Source organism: Coregonus lavaretus, assembly GCF_964263955.1.
Source record: "Coregonus lavaretus genome assembly, contig: HAP1_SCAFFOLD_175, whole genome shotgun sequence".
NCBI lineage: Eukaryota > Metazoa > Chordata > Actinopteri > Salmoniformes > Salmonidae > Coregonus > Coregonus lavaretus.
The window spans coordinates 213,240-232,030 of record NW_028164027.1 but is presented as its reverse complement, the minus strand read 5'-3'; the positions used below and the strand labels follow the sequence as shown (position 1 = coordinate 232,030).

General features: G+C 42.9%; 1 pseudogene across 1 annotated transcript; it reads right to left on the bottom strand.

The window, feature by feature from the left end:
• Positions 1 to 1,828: 1,828 nt before the first annotated feature.
• Positions 1,829 to 18,550, bottom strand: LOC311117554 (NACHT, LRR and PYD domains-containing protein 3-like; annotated as a pseudogene). Its single transcript, XR_014615570.1, has 11 exons — positions 18,415 to 18,550; positions 18,199 to 18,252; positions 13,597 to 13,835; positions 11,142 to 12,942; positions 8,069 to 8,242; positions 7,307 to 7,480; positions 6,994 to 7,164; positions 5,863 to 6,033; positions 3,966 to 4,139; positions 3,735 to 3,781; positions 1,829 to 2,741 (listed from the first exon to the last, which is right to left on the bottom strand). The product of XR_014615570.1 is annotated as an NACHT, LRR and PYD domains-containing protein 3-like (transcript).
• Between the last annotated feature and the right edge of the window lie 241 nt (positions 18,551 to 18,791).

The following is an 18,791-nucleotide window of genomic DNA, read 5'->3' as shown; positions in this document are numbered from 1 at the left end:
TCGTCCGGGTTTGGCCAGGGGTAGGCCGTCATTGTAAATAAGAATTTGTTCTTAACTGACTTGTTAAATAAAGGTTAAATAATGAATGTGGTAATTTGCTCTTATGTTAATGATCTAACTTTTTACCTTCGTGTAAAGCGTTATTCCATTAACAATGTGTGATCTATACTACATATACACAAAAGTATGTGGACACTTTCACATTTGTGGATTCGGCCATTTCAGCCACACCCATTGCTGACAGGTGTATAAAATCGAGCACACAGCCATGCAATCTCCATAGACAAACATTGGCAGTAGAATGGCCCGTACTGAAGAGCTCAGTGACTTTCAACGTGGCACCGTCACAGGATGCCACCTTTCCAACAAGTCAGTTCGCCATGCTAGAGCTGCCCTTGTCAACTGTAAGTGCTGTTATTGTGGAGTGGAAACGTCTAGGAGCAACAACGGCTCAGCCGCGAAGTGGTAGGCCACACAAGCTCACAGATCGGGAACGCCGAGTGCTGAAGCGCGTAGCGAGCAAAAATCGTCTGTCCTCGGTTGCATCACTCACTACCGAGTTCCAAACTGCCTCCGGAAGCAACGTCAGAACAAGAACTGTTCGTCGGGAGTCTTCATGAAATGGGTTTCCATGGCCGAGCAGCCGCACACAAGCCTAAGATCACCAATGCCAAGCGTCGGCTGGAGTGGTGTAAAGCTCGCCGCCATTGGACTCTGGAGCAGTGGAAACGCTCTCTGGAGTGATGAATCACGCTTCACCATCTGGCAGTCCGACGGACGAATCTGGGTTTGGCGGATACCAGGAGAACACTACCTGCCCAACTTGCATAGTGCCAACTGTAAAGTTTGGTGGAGGAGGAATAATGGTCTGGGGCTGTTTTCATGGTTCTGGCTAGGCCCCTTAATCTTAACGCTACAGCATACAATGACATTCTAGACGATTCTGTGCTTCCAACTTTGTGGCAACAGTTTGGGGAAGGACCTTTCCTGTTTCAGCATGACAATGCCCCCGTGCACAAAGCGAGGTCCATACAGAAATGGTTTGTCGAGGTCGGTGTGGAAGAACTTGACTGGCCTGCACAGAGCCCTGACCTCAACCCCATCTAAAACCTTTGGGATGAATTGGAACGCCGACTGCGAGCCAGGCCTAATCGCCCAACATCAGTGCCCGACCTCACTAATGCTTGCGGCTGAATGGAAGCAAGTCCCGCAGCAATGTTCCAACCTCTAGTGGAAAGCCTTCCCAGAAGAGTGGAGGCTGTTTTAGCAGCAAAGGGGGGACCAACTCCATATTAATGCCCATGATTATAGAATGAGATGTTCGACGAGCAGGTATCTACATACTTTTCATCGTTGTGCCAAAATGTCAATGTGTGACATTAGGTCTAAATTATTTCCATGTGTATTTCCAGAAATAGAAGTGAATAAACTTAGGCCAAACTTTGTTTATTGTATTTATTCAAATACCATTTAAACAATTAAAACTTATTCCATTGTCTTCATTTCACATAGGTCAAATCTGTGACATCAAATTCCCATTCAGTGTAATGGAGTTCAGCGTCATGGAGTTCAGCGTAATGGAGTTCAGCGTCATGGAGTTCAGCGTCATGGAGTTCAGCGTCATGGAGTTCAGCGTCATGGAGTTCAGCGTCATGGAGTTCAGCGTCATGGAGTTCAGCGTCATGGAGTTCAGCGTAATGGAGTTCAGCGTCATGGAGTTCAGCGTCATGGAGTTCAGCGTAATGGAGTTCAGCGTCATGGCGTTCACACAGAAGCACAATTGTATAGTAAGGATAATAAACTGCGTGGTTGGAGCGCTGAGTGCTGATTGGCTGACAGCCGTGTTATATCAGAACGTATACCACGGGTATGACAAAACATTTATTTTGACTGTTCTAATTACATTAGTAACCTGTTTATAATAGCAATAAGGCACCTCAGGGTTTGTGGTATATGGCCAAGACAGGATTGTATGGCCAATATACCATCTAGAATCAATACTAAATATCTACATTACAACTGACACTACTTCCAAATGATGTGTGGGTATAGGGGAATCGTCAACGGCTTGACACACCATTTAAACCAGTCAAATTGCAGATTTCCCAGAACCCCGTTTTATAATTAAGCAATAAGGCCCAGGAGGTGTGGTACATGGCAGGACGCGATGCGATACGGCAGGTCCTACTCCTGAACAGGACCAGGGACCAGCTGACACAGGGATACTGAGGAGTAACACCAAACAAAAAAACCTGGGTAGAGGGGCTCAGTAAATGTGGTGTAGAACGTGTACAGGTGAGTCAGCGTATCAGAACAGACTTTGTAGAAAGACACAGTGCCGGCTGGCCAGTCCAGAAACAGTCCTACTCTGTTGGAGGGGGAGGAGGAGGGGGCAGGTATGCTAATGAGTTTGTTATTGTGCCAGGTAGAGTAAAAGCCGTCACCACAGACCAGACACCAGGCTTTGTCATTGGGTCCAAACCCACTGTCATCACCCCTTCCTGACCTACCGATTCCTTTATATGCAACTCCTATATGACCCCCTCTCCCACTCCACTCTACCTCCCAGTAACAGAGCCCAGACAGACCCTCTCTACACAGCACCTGGTCGAAACCCTGAAATCTCTCCGGGTGATCAGGATAGGGCTGCTCCTCGCTCGTCCATGTCACCTTTCTGTTCTCCTCAGACAGAGAGAGGTTTCTGTGTGCTGTGTTTGGGTCCAGGGTGAGATCACAGGCATCTGATTGGGGGAGACCGGGACACAATATATTACAAATCATCATCATATCACAATGTTAATGTTTCTCTGTATTAAAGGGCCACATCAGAATGTTAATGTTTCTCTGTATTAAAGGACCACATCAGAATGTTAATGTTTCTAGGTATTAAAGGGCCACATCACAATGTTAATGTTTCTAGCTATTAAAAGGGCCACATCAGAATGTTAATGTTTCTAGCTATTAAAAGGGCCACATCAGAATGTTAATGTTTCTAGCTATTAAAAGGGCCACATCAGAATGTTAATGTTTCTCGGTATTAAAAGGGCCACATCAGAATGTTAATGTTTCTAGGTATTAAAAAGGGCCACATCAGAATGTTAATGTTTCTCTGTATTAAAGGGCCACATCAGAATGTTAATGTTTCTCTGTATTAAAGGACCACATCAGAATGTTAATGTTTCTCTGTATTAAAGGACCACATCAGAATGTTAATGTTTCTCTGTATTAAAGGACCACATCAGAATGTTAATGTTTCTCTGTATTAAAGGGCCACATCAGAATGTTAATGTTTCTCTGTATTAAAGGACCACATCAGAATGTTAATGTTTCTCTGTATTAAAAGGGCCACATCAGAATGTTAATGTTTCTCTGTATTAAAGGGCCACATCAGAATGTTAATGTTTCTCTGTATTAAAAGGACCACATCAGAATGTTAATGTTTCTCTATATTAAAGGGCCACATCAGAATGTTAATGTTTCTCTGTATTAAAGGGCCACATCACAATGTTAATGTTTCTCTGTATTAAAGGGCCAAGGGAAAAAGTCAAGTAAGATTTGTTGAATGATCATATGTTATACTGTATGATCATAAACTCACACACCAATAAATAATCCCAACAGAGCGAGGGTCCTTTAAGTATAACCAGACACTCAGGCTCTGAAAAATGATATTTCTTCCGAGTCAACTTGAAATAAGACTAACAGGATTATTCTTCACAGCAGTCAACACTCACATTTTCCAAGCCCATGTTTTATTGTGTACTCTCCACCATGTTCCACACTGCAGGGGTTAGAAGAACAGACAGTCAATGTACAGACAAGGTCACCACATCACACCGTCCAGGTGGTGGTTAAGTATGCATGGCTTAAAGTACATGTAATTATCACAACTAACCTGATAGGTCAGAAACATATATCTTACAGTACGTCGCTCAACATCGATTGACATAAAACCCTCTACATACTTGAGTTTCTCCAGTCTGAAGTGTGGATCCTCCAGTCTAGCGGAGAGCAGTCTGAGTCCTGAGTCTCCTGGGTGATTGTAGCTCAGGTCCAGCTCTCTCAGGTGTGAAGGGTTTGACTTCAGAGCTGAGGCCAGAGAAGCACAGCCTTCCTCTGTGACTTCACAGAACGCCAACCTGCAGAGAGTTGAACATGATTCCAAAAATCACACTGCTATTCTAAAATGGTGGTGAAACTAGAGTGTCAGCTGTATCTATTTATACATGTATTCATAATATCATTACTGTGGTGTTATTTGCATAATATCCGCAATACAGCATCTGATTGGCCATATGCCAGTGGTTCCCAAACTTCAATACAGCATCTGATTGGCCATATGCCAGTGGTTCCCAAACTTCAATACAGCATCTGATTGGCCATATGCCAGTGGTTCCCAAACTTCAATACAGCATCTGATTGGCCATATGCCAGTGGTTCCCAAACTTCAATACAGCATCTGATTGGCCATATGCCAGTGGTTCCCAAACTTCAATACAGCATCTGATTGGCCATATGCCAGTGGTTCCCAAACTTCAATACAGCATCTGATTGGCCATATGCCAGTGGTTCCCAAACTTCAATACAGCATCTGATTGGCCATATGCCAGTGGTTCCCAAACTTCAATAAAGCATCTGATTGGCCATATGCCAGTGTTTCCCCAAACTTTAGGTCGGGGGATGGGGGTCCCTTGATAAAATTTGTAATCTTTAAAAATGAATGTTCCTTCTCTTCAGATGGGTATGCCCTCATGTCATTATTACAGTATGAGTCGGGACCTAAACTTAAAGACCCAGTGCAGTCACAATTCCGTTTTTCCTGTGTTTTATATCATATTGTACAACAGAGATGTTTTATATATCATATTGTACAACAGAGATGTTTTTTATATCATATTGTACAACAGAGATGTTTTATATCATATTGTACAACAGAGATGTTTTATATATCATATTGTACAACAGAGATGTTTTATATATCATATTGTACAACAGAGATGTTTTATATATCATATTGTACAACAGAGATGTTTTATATATCATATTGTACAACAGAGATGTTTTATATATCATATTGTACTACAGAGATGTTTTATATATCATATTGTACAACAGAGATGTTTTATATATCATATTGTACAACAGAGATGTTTTATATATCATATTGTACAACAGAGATGTTTTATATATCATATTGTACAACAGAGATGTTTTATATATCATATTGTACAACAGAGATGTTTTATATATCATATTGTACAACAGAGATGTTTGATATCATATTGTACAACAGCTGATGAAACTAAGACTGTAAAACTGTGATCCGTGTTATTTCTTGATAGTTGCTGGTTGAAAATACAATCTGGACCTTCTAAATCAGCAGGTTGCATGGGGGCGGGAGCTTTGGCTTTCCATGGTGACATCACCATGCGGTAAATTGGTTAATAGACCAATAACAAAAGAGAGTTCAAAACCTCTCTGCCAATCACAGAGCTTTCATGTCATCACTATGTGTTGGGATCACAAGGAAAGCGTCTCTCTCCTTAGTTGCGTGTACTGTGAAGACACGGCAGTTTAACAAATCAACATGTCTTCATAAAGCTACACCATTCATAGTTATTGGACTCACGTATAGACAACCTAGATTGCACAACAATTACAATATTTTATATGAAATTATCACAGCATTGCTTGTAAAATAATTATAATATTTTAAAATTTAAAATGTAAAAAGCAACAGCTCCATAACTGTCAGTTAAGAGAGACCGTGAGGTGTCAGATGTATATCTTATTGAGTATAATGGCGAGTTTGTTAACAAACAGATCTGGTGAACTGTTATCACCAAATAGAGGAACACTGACCTCAGAATCTCCAGTTTACATTGTGAATTCCCCAGTCCAGCAGAGAGCCGCTTCACTCCTGAATCCAGCAGGTCATTGTTACTCAGATCCAGCTCTCTCAGGTGTGAGGAGGAACTGAGAGCTGAGGACAACACTTCACAAGACGCTTCTGTGAGTTTACAGCCGGAGACACTGCGAATACAGAGTCAATAACATGAGGTTTCCCCATTTGTGTTTCCACCCGAGTTTCACAGCAGTTGATGGTAAATGACAAACTCTGAAGACCAAACCTATTGGATTTCTCAAAATAAAATAATTCAACCTGCAAACAAGCCTTTTACACTGTTAGAATGCGCTTTCATGTCATTATTACAGATGTTCTGATCACTCTGTTGTCGCAGAGATCGTTCCTACATGGCAGAAAATGGAAACTTGTAGTGTATTCAAGGTTTAAAAAGGCTTTTAAAAGTTTGTAACTTCCACTTTTAAAAATGTCAGACTTGATTTGCCCTAACGAAAAAAAAAAAAAAAAGTATCAAGCCCTACAAAAAACGTCCATTAATATAATCCACATAATCATTCACATTTCCTGTTGCTGCAGGACTAATTTCCTGCTGTGAGAAACTGGTCAAATTAAGACATTACATCTGTATATGTTGGGATCGCTTGAGGGACATCAACTTGAATGAATATGAATGCAGTGTCACCTAGGGAATATAATTTTTTTCAAGTGGGGTACACTGCATTTTCTAGTCTCCATTTGGGGTTCGTGTGCAGAAAAAGTTGGGGCTTCCCTGCAATATGCTAATGAGGCCCTGTGGGAACTTGGGGTTGAGTATTTCTGATGATCCCCAATTAGCTGTTGCCTCGTATGTTGCTTGTAATGTGAAGACACGTCAAGTTAACAATCAACATGCCTTTATAAAAGTTTAACTATTCATAGTTATTGGACTCACGTATAGACAAACTAGATTGCATAACAATTACAATATTTGTCAAAAAATGTAAAGTTTAAAAAGCAACAGCTCCATAAGTGTCAGTCAAAAAGACAAGACAGTGAGGTGTCAGATGCATATCTTATTGAGTATAATGCCGAGTTTGTTAACACACAGATCTGGTGAACTGTTATCACCAAATAGAGGAAAAACTGACCTCAGAATCTCCAGTTTACATTGTGAATTCCCCAGTCCAGCAGAGAGCCGCTTCACTCCTGAATCCAGCAGGTCATTGTTACTCAGATCCAGCTCTCTCAGGTGTGAGGAGGAACTGAGAGCTGAGGACAACACTTCACAAGACGCTTCTGTGAGTTTACAGCCGGAGACACTGCGAATACAGAGTCAATAACATGAGGTTTCCCCATTTGTGTTTCCACCGAGTTTCACAGCAGTTGATGGTAAATGACAAACTCTGAAGATCAAACCTGATGGATTACTCAAAACAAAAACAATCGAGCCATATTGCTGACCTTAGGATCTCCAGTCTCCCGATTGAACCTTCTAATCCAAGAGAGACATGTTGCGCTATTGAGTCTCCTAGGTGATTGTCACTCAGGTCCAGCTCTCTCAGGTGGTAGGGGTTTGACCTCAGAGCTGAGACCAGGGCAGTGCAGCCTTCTTCTGTGACTCCACAGCCTGATAGCCTGCAGGGTCATTCCATATGAAATCAATCAAAAATAGCCTGCAGGGTCATTCCATATGAAATCAATCAAAAATAGCCTGCAGGGTCATTCCATATGAAATCAATCAAAAATAGCCTGCAGGGTCATTCCATATGAAATCAATCAAAAATAGCCTGCAGGGTCATTCCATATGAAATCAATCAAAATAGCCTGCAGGGTCATTCCATACGAAATCAATCAAAATAGCCTGCAGGGTCATTCTATACGAAATCAATCAAAATAGCCTGCATGGTCATTCCATATGAAATCAATCAAAATAGCCTGCAGGGTCATTCCATATGAAATCAATGAAAATAGCCTGCAGGGTCATTCCAGATGAAATCAATCAAAATAGGCTGTTTTTTTGTCCTCTACCTTTAATTTGAACAAAAACGTCCAATCATGTACAGTACAGCCATTAGAGACCCAATCCCTCCCCCATTCTATCATGAGACATCCATATCCTCATCCCTGATAAAGATGGACAATTGATTTTGATATCATTCTAAATCTTATCAACAGTATTCTCAAACTATGGATCACTTATTGAACAAGCTGTGGGGTACTGACTTCAGAGTCTCCAGTTTACAGTGGGGATTCCCCAGTCCAGCAGAGAGCCGCTTCACTCCTGAATCCGTCAGGTCATTGTTGCTCACGTCCAGCTCTCTTAGATGTGAGGGGTTTGAGCTGAGAGCAGAGACCAACAGCTCACAAGATGCATCTATGAGTTGACAGCCAGCAAGTCTGCAAATACAGAGTAAATACGTGAGATAGGTTGTATTAATGTTACTGTAAGTTTAGCTTTCCCTGCTAGTGTAACCCTGTGTTACTTTTGGATACCATAGTGGAGTTGATAACACCAGTATAGCACTATAGTAAAATTGTGCGCTGCCCCTTTAAGGTTTCTCAGTTTTCAACCAGAGTTGGCACCAGTTCTTAATTAAACTATGGTTACTGCTGTATCAGGTGCGTCCTCTGTCAGGAATGTGCTGTATTACTTACAGAATCATTCAAGTGGGATGTTTTGTGACCCTGTTTGGAGTTTTACTGCTTAGTCCTATGGAACTCTGTTACTAGGTGAATGGTGGACACCTGCACATCGTTTGCCATTGCTGTTGCTAGGAGGTGGGTATCTGGTTCTGAAGTCATCAGGTGATCATCTCTCGGCCTATCACATCCGTGCTCTTCAAAATAACATTGTGCATGAAGTGCTACCACTTAGATAGGCATTTCATTTGGGGGGGGGTGTAATGATGTCATGTCATAGTATCGTGGGGAACAGGTTAGAGTTACTAAGATAAGTGGTTAGGAGACAGGAAGTCTACATTCCCATTATGGCAAGGTAGATTAGTGATGTTTAGGATAGCATGAGTGATGGGCAGGATAGTGACTTGGGGTAAAGAGTGATGAACATCAAAGACAGGGAGTGCCCACGGAGACTTACCAGATGTATGCCAGGAAGAGGGTAATAGGAGTTATATAAAGTAGAGTGTCTCCTTTGTTCAAGTTAGTTCGTAACACCAAAGGGGCAAAGCTCTGGTCATTGTTGTAATGAACCCGGTACCGATCATTAAACATTTGCATTAACTTTCTACAAAGTGTCTCAGTATATCCTTGCATCCTTGATTCTTTGATACCCGAGAAACTCATCATAACGGGGGGGGGGGGTTCTTTTACTGTGGCCATGGGTTGATTTCTGAATGCTTGTATGCAATTGTTTACGAGATACCTTGAGATTAGTTTATCTGAATTCTTGAAAAGAATAACAATTTAGCAGTAATACATTTGTATCTGAAAATACGGTTGCATTTTCCAGACGTGGGTCCTATTCCTTTCTGGACATGACCCAGCTATACAGTGGGGGAAAAAAGTATTTAGTCAGCCACCAATTGTGCAAGTTCTCCCACTTAAAAAGATGAGAGAGGCCTGTAATTTGCATCATAGGTACACGTCAACTATGACAGACAAAATGAGAAGAAAAAAATCCAGAAAATCACATTGTAGGATTTTTAATGAATTTATTTGCAAATTATGGTGGAAAATAAGTATTTGGTCAATAACAAGTTTCTCAATACTTTGTTATATACCCTTTGTTGGCAATGACACAGGTCAAACGTTTTCTGTAAGTCTTCACAAGGTTTTCACACACTGTTGCTGGTATTTTGGCCCATTCCTCCATGCAGATCTCCTCTAGAGCAGTGATGTTTTGGGGCTGTCGCTGGGCAACACGGACTTTCAACTCCCTCCGAATATTTTCTATGGGGTTGAGATCTGGAGACTGGCTAGGCCACTCCAGGACCTTGAAATGCTTCTTACGAAGCCACTCCTTCGTTGCCCGGGCGGTGTGTTTGGGATCATTGTCATGCTGAAAGACCCAGCCACGTTTCATCTTCAATGCCCTTGCTGATGGAAGGAGGTTTTCACTCAAAATCTCACGATACATGGCCCCATTCATTCTTTCCTTTACACGGATCAGTCGTCCTGGTCCAAAGCATGATGTTTCCACCCCCATGCTTCACAGTAGGTATGGTGTTCTTTGGATACAACTCAGCATTCTTTGTCCTCCAAACACGACGAGTTGAGTTTTTACCAAAAAGTTATATTTTGGTTTCATCTGACCATATGACATTCTCCCAATCCTCTTCTGGATCATCCAAATGCACTCTAGCAAACTTCAGACGGGCCTGGACATGTACTGGCTTAAGCAGGGGTACACGTCTGGCACTGCAGGATTTGAGTCCCTGGCGGCGTAGTGTGTTACTGATGGTAGGCTTTGTTACTTTGGTCCCAGCTCTCTGCAGGTCATTCACTAGGTCCCCCCGTGTGGTTCTGGGATTTTTGCTCACCGTTCTTGTGATCATTTTGACCCCACGGGGTGAGATCTTGCGTGGAGCCCCAGATCGAGGGAGATTATCAGTGGTCTTGTATGTCTTCCATTTCCTAATAATTGCTCCCACAGTTGATTTCTTCAAACCAAGCTGCTTACCTATTGCAGATTCAGTCTTCCCAGCCTGGTGCAGGTCTACAATTTTGTTTCTGGTGTCCTTTGACAGCTCTTTGGTCTTGGCCATAGTGGAGTTTGGAGTGTGACTGTTTGAGGTTGTGGACAGGTGTCTTTTATACTGATAACAAGTTCAAACAGGTGCCATTAATACAGGTAACGAGTGGAGGACAGAGGAGCCTCTTAAAGAAGAAGTTGCAGGTCTGTGAGAGCCAGAAATCTTGCTTGTTTGTAGGTGACCAAATACTTATTTTCCACCATAATTTGCAAATAAATTCATTAAAAATCCTACAATGTGATTTTCTGGATTATTTTTTCTCAATTTGTCTGTCATAGTTGATGTGTACCTATGATGAAAATTACAGGACCCTCTCATCTTTTTAAGTGGGAGAACTTGCACAATTGGTGGCTGACTAAATACTTTTTTCCCCCACTGTATTTGATTATCTACAGTTTACAAGTAAACTATTACCCGTCATAAATACATGCGTACACCCTGTATACACGGCTCAATACTTTCTGATCAATTTGTATTCAAATGTGTTCGTTTTTTGATTTGAATAGAACATCTAGTCAGCCAGTGAAAATACTGCTGTACCTACAGTGCAGTTTGGTGTGATTGATATTACCATGGATACTTACAGAGCCTTTCTGCAGACTCTCACAGCTGGAAGCAGTCTCCTACGACCCTCCTGTGATGTCTTGTATTGCTTCAGGTCAAACACCTCCAGAACCTCCTCTGATATCTGTAGCATGTAGGCCAGCGCTGAACAGTATGTGAGCGCGAGGTTTTTGGATCTTTTCTCTGACCTCAAGTATTTTTGGATTTCCTGCTGTACTGAATGGGTTTTCATCTCTATCAGACAGTGGAAGAGATTGACGCACCTCTCAGGGGATATGCTGTTACTCTGCATCCCCTTCAGGGATCGGGTTATTTTCTGGACGCTCTCTGGACTGCTTTCGGTCGGTGTCACCAGACCTCGTAGGAGTTTCTGATTGGACTCCAGTGACATGCCATGAAGGAAGCGGACAACAAGGTCCAGGTGTCCGTTCTTGCTCTCCAAGGCTTTATTCACTGTACTCTTCAGCAGCTCACGCAAGGTTAGCTCTTCAGACGTGTCTCTAGACGCCTGGAGGAAGGGCTTCAGTGCATCCATGTTCTCGGTTGAGTAACAGTGGTACACGTAGACAGCAGAGAGAAACTCCTGAACGCTCAGATGAACAAAGCAGTACACCACTCTCTGAAATAACACAGACTCTTCTTTAAAGACTTGTGCGCACACTCCTGAGTACACGGAGGCTTCTTTGACATCAATGCCACACTCATTCAGGTCTTCTTCATAGAAAAGGAGATTGCCCTTTTCCAGATGTTCAAACGCCAGCTTCCCCAGCTTCAGAAGAACTTCCTTATCTGACTCCATGAGCTCCTGTTGATCCACCTCGTCTCTTCCATGATACTTCTGGTTCTTCAGGCTGGTGTGAATGAGCGCGAAGTGTGTGAACGTCTCAGTCAGAGTCTTGGGCATCTCCCTTCTCTTGTCTGTACTCAACATGTGTTCAAGGACTATTGCAGAAATCCAACAGAAGACTGGCATGTGACACATGACGTGGAGGCTCCTTGACGTCTTTATGTGGGAGATTATTCTGTTGGCCAGGTCCTCATCATCACTGAATCTCTTCCTGAAGTACTCCTCCCTCTGTGGGTCGTTGAACCCTCGCGCCTCTGTCACCTGGTCAACACACTCAGGGGGGATCTGATTGGTTGCTGCTGGTCTGGAGGTTATCCAGAGGAGAGCAGAGGGAAGCAGGTTACCCTGGATGAGGTTTGTCAGCAGAACATCTACAGACGATGTCTGGGTGACATCAGACACCATTTCGTTGCGCTGAAAATCCAATGGAATTCTGCTTTCATCCAAACCGTCCAAGATGAACATAGCTTTACAGGCAGTGAGTTTCTTTGCATTGCCTATGTCTAGTTCTGGGTGGAAGTCACCGAGAAGTCTGAGAAGAGTGTACTGGCGATCTTTGATCAAGTTCAGCTCCCGGAAAGGAAGCACAAATATGATATCCACGTCTTGGTTCGTCTTCCCTTCAGCCCAGTCTAGGATGAACTTCTGCACAGACACGGTTTTTCAGATGCCAGCGATGCCCTTCGTCAGCACAGTTCTGATGCTTCTCTCTTGGCCTGGTAAGGGTTTAAAGATGTCATTGCAGTGGATTGCTGCGTCACGGGAGGTTGGCGTCCTGGATGCTGGGTCTGCCTGCCACACCTCATGTTCATTGTTAACCCCTTCTCTCTCTCCCTCTGTGATGTAGAGCTCTGTGGAAATCCCGTTGAGTGGGGTTTGACCCCCTGCTTTTAACACGCCTTCGATCACGCATTCATACCTCCTTTTCAGACTGGCTTTGTGGTTTACTATGGCTCTCTGCAGGCTGACATCCACTGAAAAGAGAAGAATAGAATTTGCTGAGAAATGTCATGTGTATCAAGCAAACACATTCACTTGTATTGATGTGTATCTTGGCCTGACCACATGCTGGAAGATTAGAAGCTCTGACATTGCTTTTAAAATACATTACACTGAGTGGACAAAACATTAAGAACACTTGCTCTTTCCATGACATAGACTGACCAGGTGAATCCGGGTGAAAGCTATGATCCCTTATTGATGTCACTTGTTAAATCCACTTCAAATCAGTGTAGATGAAGGGGAGGAGACGGGTTATAGAAGGAATTTTAAGCCTTGAGACATGGATTGTGTATGTGTTCCATTCAGAGGGTGAATGGGCAAGACAAAATATTTAAGTGCATTTGAACGGGGTATGGTAGTAGGTGCCAGGCGCACCGGTTTGTGTCAAGAACTGCAACGCTGATAGGTTTTTCTCACGCTCAACAGTTTCCCGTGTGTATCAAGAGTGGTCCACCACCCAAAGGACATCCAGTCAACTTGACACAACTGTTGGGAAGCATTGGAGTGAATATGGGCCAGCGGTCCCTGAGGAACGCTTTCGACACCTTGTAGAGTCCAAATATTTTCTACAGTCAGTGTATATGGTTTGGGCCAATGAAACATGAGCTTAATGAGAATGGTCTCACTGTTTTCAGAGCCCCTTGCGTCATCAGTGGGTTCAATCAGTGGCAGTAGAACTGGACGTGTTCTGGACCTCTTCCTACACTGAGGACAGTCATACTGCCCTGAAGGAGCAGGCTGCTCCCAGTATCTGGTGATGCACTGTCTGCAGAACCTGTGTCCACAGGTGATAGAGACTGGATCCCTCAGCACCTGTTCACACACAGCACACTTGGACCGATCCTCTGGCAGAGTAGACCATCCACTAGACAGAGACAGAGACAGAGAGACAGAGACAGAGAGAGAGAGAGAGAGAAAGAGACTTGTAGATCTTAATACTGATCCTGGTGCAGAAACAGAGAAAATTATAGAATTCCACAAACACACACTTTTCTATGTATCTTTTGTGCTTTATTACTATTTGACTATCTATTTATTGACACTGCGTTTGACTGTCTATTTATTGACACTGCGTTTGACTGTCTATTTATTGACACTGCGTTTGACTGTCTATTTATTGACACTGCGTTTGACTGTCTATTTATTGACACTGCGTTTGACTGTCTATTTATTGACACTGCGTTTGACTGTCTATTTATTGACACTGCGTTTGACTGTCTATTTATTGACACAGTGTTTGACTGTCTATTTATTGACACAGTGTTTGACTGTCTATTTATTGACACAGTGTTTGACTGTCTATTTATTGACACAGTGTTTGACTGTCTATTTATTGACACAGTGTTTGACTGTCTATTTATTGACTGTGTTTGACTGTCTATTTATTGACACAGTGTTTGACTGTCTATTTATTGACAGTGTTTGACTGTCTATTTATTGACTGCGTTTGACTGTCTATTTATTGACTGCGTTTGACTGTCTATTTATTGCCATAAAGAAGCGTATTACCTAAAATGGATCAATTGAAAGTGTGGGTTCACAGCTCCAATCCAGATGTGTTGGTCATTACTGAGACGTGGTTAAGAAAGAGTGTTTTGAACACTGATGTTAACCTTTCTGGTTAGAACCTTTTTCGGCAAGACAGATCTTCCAAAGGTGGTGGAGTGGCAATCTTTACCAAGGAACACCTTCAGTGCTCAGTTGCCTCCACCAAGTCTGTCTCCAAACAATTTTATTTGCTGGTTATTTGCATTAAGCTTTAAAATAGCTCTTTGTTGACTGTTGCTGGGTGTTATCGTCCACCATCAGTACCGGCCTGTACCCTACCTGCCCTAAGGTCTCTCCTGGCCCCTTACACAGCACCGGCCTGTACCCTACCTGCCCTAAGGTCTCTCCTGGCCCCTTACACAGCACCGGCCTGTACCCTACCTGCCCTAAGGTCTCTCCTGGCCCCTTACACGAAGTCTGAATTTGTCCTGCTAGGTGACCTAAACTGGGACATGCTTAAACCACCTGACCAAGTCCTAAAGCAATGGGACTCCCTAAATCTTTCTCAGATTATTACCAATCCCACAAGGTATGACGCCAAACACCCAGAAAAGGTTACTCTCCTTTATGTTATCCTCACAAATAATCCTGATAGGTATCAGTCTGGTGTTTTCTGTAATGACCTTAGTGATCACTGTTTTACAGCCTGTGTTCGTAATGGCTACTCAGTGAAACGACCTGTCCTGATTTGTCATAGACGCTTGCTAAAAAACTTTAACGAGCAAGCCTTCCTTCATGACCTGGCCTCTGTAAATTGGTATAGAATCAGCTTGATCCCCTCTGTCAAAGACGTTTGGACCTTATTTTCTGATATTTTCAGTGGTATTGTTAACAAACACGCCCCCCAGAAAGAAAATTAGAATTAAAAACAGGTTCAGCCCCTGGTTCGACCGTGATCTGGCAGTTACTCCACCTCAAGAATTCCATTTGGCGAAAGCTCGGCACACGCTTACTCAGGCTGACTGGCTCTCGTTCAGGCAGATGAGAAATAAGTGGACTTAGGCTATCCGGAAGGCTAACGCTAGTTACTTTAAAGGAGCAGTTGTCTCTCTGTGGCCTGGAGAATAAACCCTCCTCCTCACAGCTGCCCATGTCCCTTAATGTTGATGATGTGGTTGTTACTGACAAAGAGCACATGGCTTCATTAAGTCAGGATTCCTATTTGACTCAGCCATGCCTCCTTGTCCGTCCAACATTTCCTCATCTCCCAGCCCTTCTAATGCGACTAGCCCCGATGCTCCTCCCTCTTTTTCCCCTGCCCCGCTACAAAGTTTCTCCCTGCAGGCGGTCACGGAGTCCGAGGTGCTAAAGGAGCTCCTTAAACTTGACCCCAAAAAAACATCTGGGTCAGATGGTTTAGACCCTTTCATCACCAAGCCTGTCTCTGACCTTTAACCTGTCTCTCCTCTCTGGGGAGGTTCCCATTGCTTGGAAGGCAGCCACGGAGCATCCTTTATTCAAAGGGGGAGATCAAGCTGATCCTAACTGTTATTGGCCAATTTCTATTTTGCCCTGTTTATCAAAAGTGTTGGAAAAACATGTCAATATTCAGCTGACTGGCTTTCTTGATGTCTACAGTATTCTCTCTGGTATGCATTCTGGTTTCCGCTCAGGTTATGGATGTGTCACTGCAACCTTAAATAGGTCTTAAATGATGTCACCATTGCCCTTGATTCTAAGCAATCTTGTGCTGCTATTTTTATTGACATGGCCAAAGCTTTTGATACGGTAGACCATTCCATCCTTGTCGGCCGGCTAAGGAGTATTGGTGTCTCTGAGGGGTCTTTGGCCTGGTTTGGTAACTACCTCTCTCAAAGAGTGCAGTGTATAAAGTCAGAACATCTGCTGTCTCAGCCACTGCCTGTCACCAAGGCAGTACCTCAAGGCTCGATCCTAGGCCCCACGCTCTTCTCAATTTACATCAACAACAGAGCTCAGGCAGCAGGAAGCTCTCTCATCCATTTATATGCAGATGATACAGTCTTATACTCAGCTGGCCCCTCCCCGGATTGTGTTAAACGCTCTACAACAAAGCTTTCTTAGTGTCCAACAAGCTTTCTCTGCCCTTAACCTTGTTCTGAACACCTCCAAAACAAAGGTCATGTGGTTTGGTAAGAAGAATGCCCCTCTCCCCACCGGTGTGATTACTACCTCTGAGGGTTTAGAGCTTGAGGTAATCACCTCATACAAGTCCTTGGGAGTACGGCTAGACGGTACACTGCCCTTCTCTCAGCACATATCCAAGCTGCAGGCTAAGGTTAAATCTAGACTTGGTTTCCTCTATCGTAATCGCTCCTCTTTCACCCCAGCTGCCAAACTAACCCTGATTCAGATGACCATCCTACCCATGCTAGATTACGGAGACGTAATTTATAGATCGGCAGGTAAGGGTGCTCTCGAGCGGCTCGATGTTCTTTACCATTCGGCCATCAGATTTGCCACCAATGCTCCTTATAGGACACATCACTGCCCTCTATACTCCTCTGTAAACTGGTCATCTCTGTATACCTGTCGCAAGACCCACTGGTTGATGCTTATTTATAAAACCCTCTTAGGCCTCACTCCCCCCTATCTGAGATACCTACTGCAGCCCTCATCCTCCACATACAACACCCGTTCTGCCAGTCACATTCTGTTAAAGGTCCCCAAAGCACACACATCCCTGGGTTGCTCCTCTTTCCAGTTTGCTGCAGCTAGCGACTGGAACGAGCTGCAAAAAAAAAAACACTCAAACTGGACAGTTTTATCTCCATCTCTTCATTCAAAGACTCAATCATGGACACTCTTACTGCCAGTTGTGGCTGCTTCGCGTGATGTATTGTTGTCTCTACTTTCTTGCCCTTTGTGCTGTTGTCTGTGCCCAATAATCTTGGTACCATGTCTTGTGCTGCTACCATGTTGTGCTGCTGCCATGTTGTGTTGCTACCATGTTGTTTTCATTTTGGGTTGCTACCTTCCTTGTGTTGTCATGTGTTGCTGCCATGCTATGTTGTTGTCTTAGGTCTCTCTTTATGTAGTGTTGTCTCTCGCTGTAAGTTGCTTTGGATAAAAGCGTCTGCTAAATGGCATATTATTTATTTATGTGCGTTTGGTCTTATATATATATATTTATTTATTTAAAATCCCATTTCCCGTAGGAGGCCTTTTGGTACGCCGTCATTGTAAATAAGAATTTGTCCTTAACTGACTTGCCTAGCTAAATAAAGGTTAAATTATTATTTTTAAATGCCACAGTGTTTGACTGTCTATTTATTGCCACAGTGTTTTTTACCTCCTTACTGCCTTATTGTTCTAATATTAATATTATTTTTTATCACTGTTGAGAGGAAGCTGGCAAGTAAACATTTCATTGTACCGTTTACACCCAGCTGTATTCTGTGCATTTGACAAATAACCTTTGATTTGACACATACACATGCAGTAACGTGTAGTTGAAAGTTTGATTGATTGTGATAGTTCAAAGTTTAGGGATGTTAGTAGTGGTTATAGTAGCAGCAGTATGTAAAACACTGCAGGAGTCTTGACTTCTTACCCTTGACCAGTGGTACAATAATAATAAAAATTATAATAATACGTTGTTTAATTGTGATTGTTCAGAAAGCCCGGGGATGTGTGTATCATACAGTATCAAACATGCAGTCTCATTTACTCTGAGCTCAGAAGTAAAATGTTAATCTTACCTCTTAGCTTCTGTGTCAAGTTCCCCTGAGAGACTCATTTTAGAGCACTGAACCCTAAACAGAGACCCAGCATAGTGGTTACCACAGTGACAGCTCATTATTGAATGTGAATTGTTCTCTATTATTCATAACATCTCTTAGAAATAAAACATTTACTAAAACGGACATCATCCGAATAGTCTGGTGATTTAATGCAATCACATGACCATTATTCACCTCGTCGCCATTCAAGCCAGGATTGAATTGGATCAGCGGTAACCTCGCTTTTGTTTATGTGTCACGCTTGTCAGAGGTGTAACTGCGTTGCAGCTGTCAAATCAACAAGCGGCTCCCCATGTTATACCTATAGCGGATATTACCGTTGGATGTGCAGAGTTGCATTTATAGAAATCCCATGCAACCGTATTGCAAGTTCAAACACTGGCGTGCATGATGTAATTTACACCTCGATTCGGCTGATATAAATCCTTATTGTTTAATTTAATGATTTAAAAAACAAACAAAAAAAAGTCATTTCTATACAGCCTTCACTTTCTCGTTCTGAATTTATAACTCGTCTGTCCTGCCTTAGTAGGACTTTCTCTCGTTTCCGG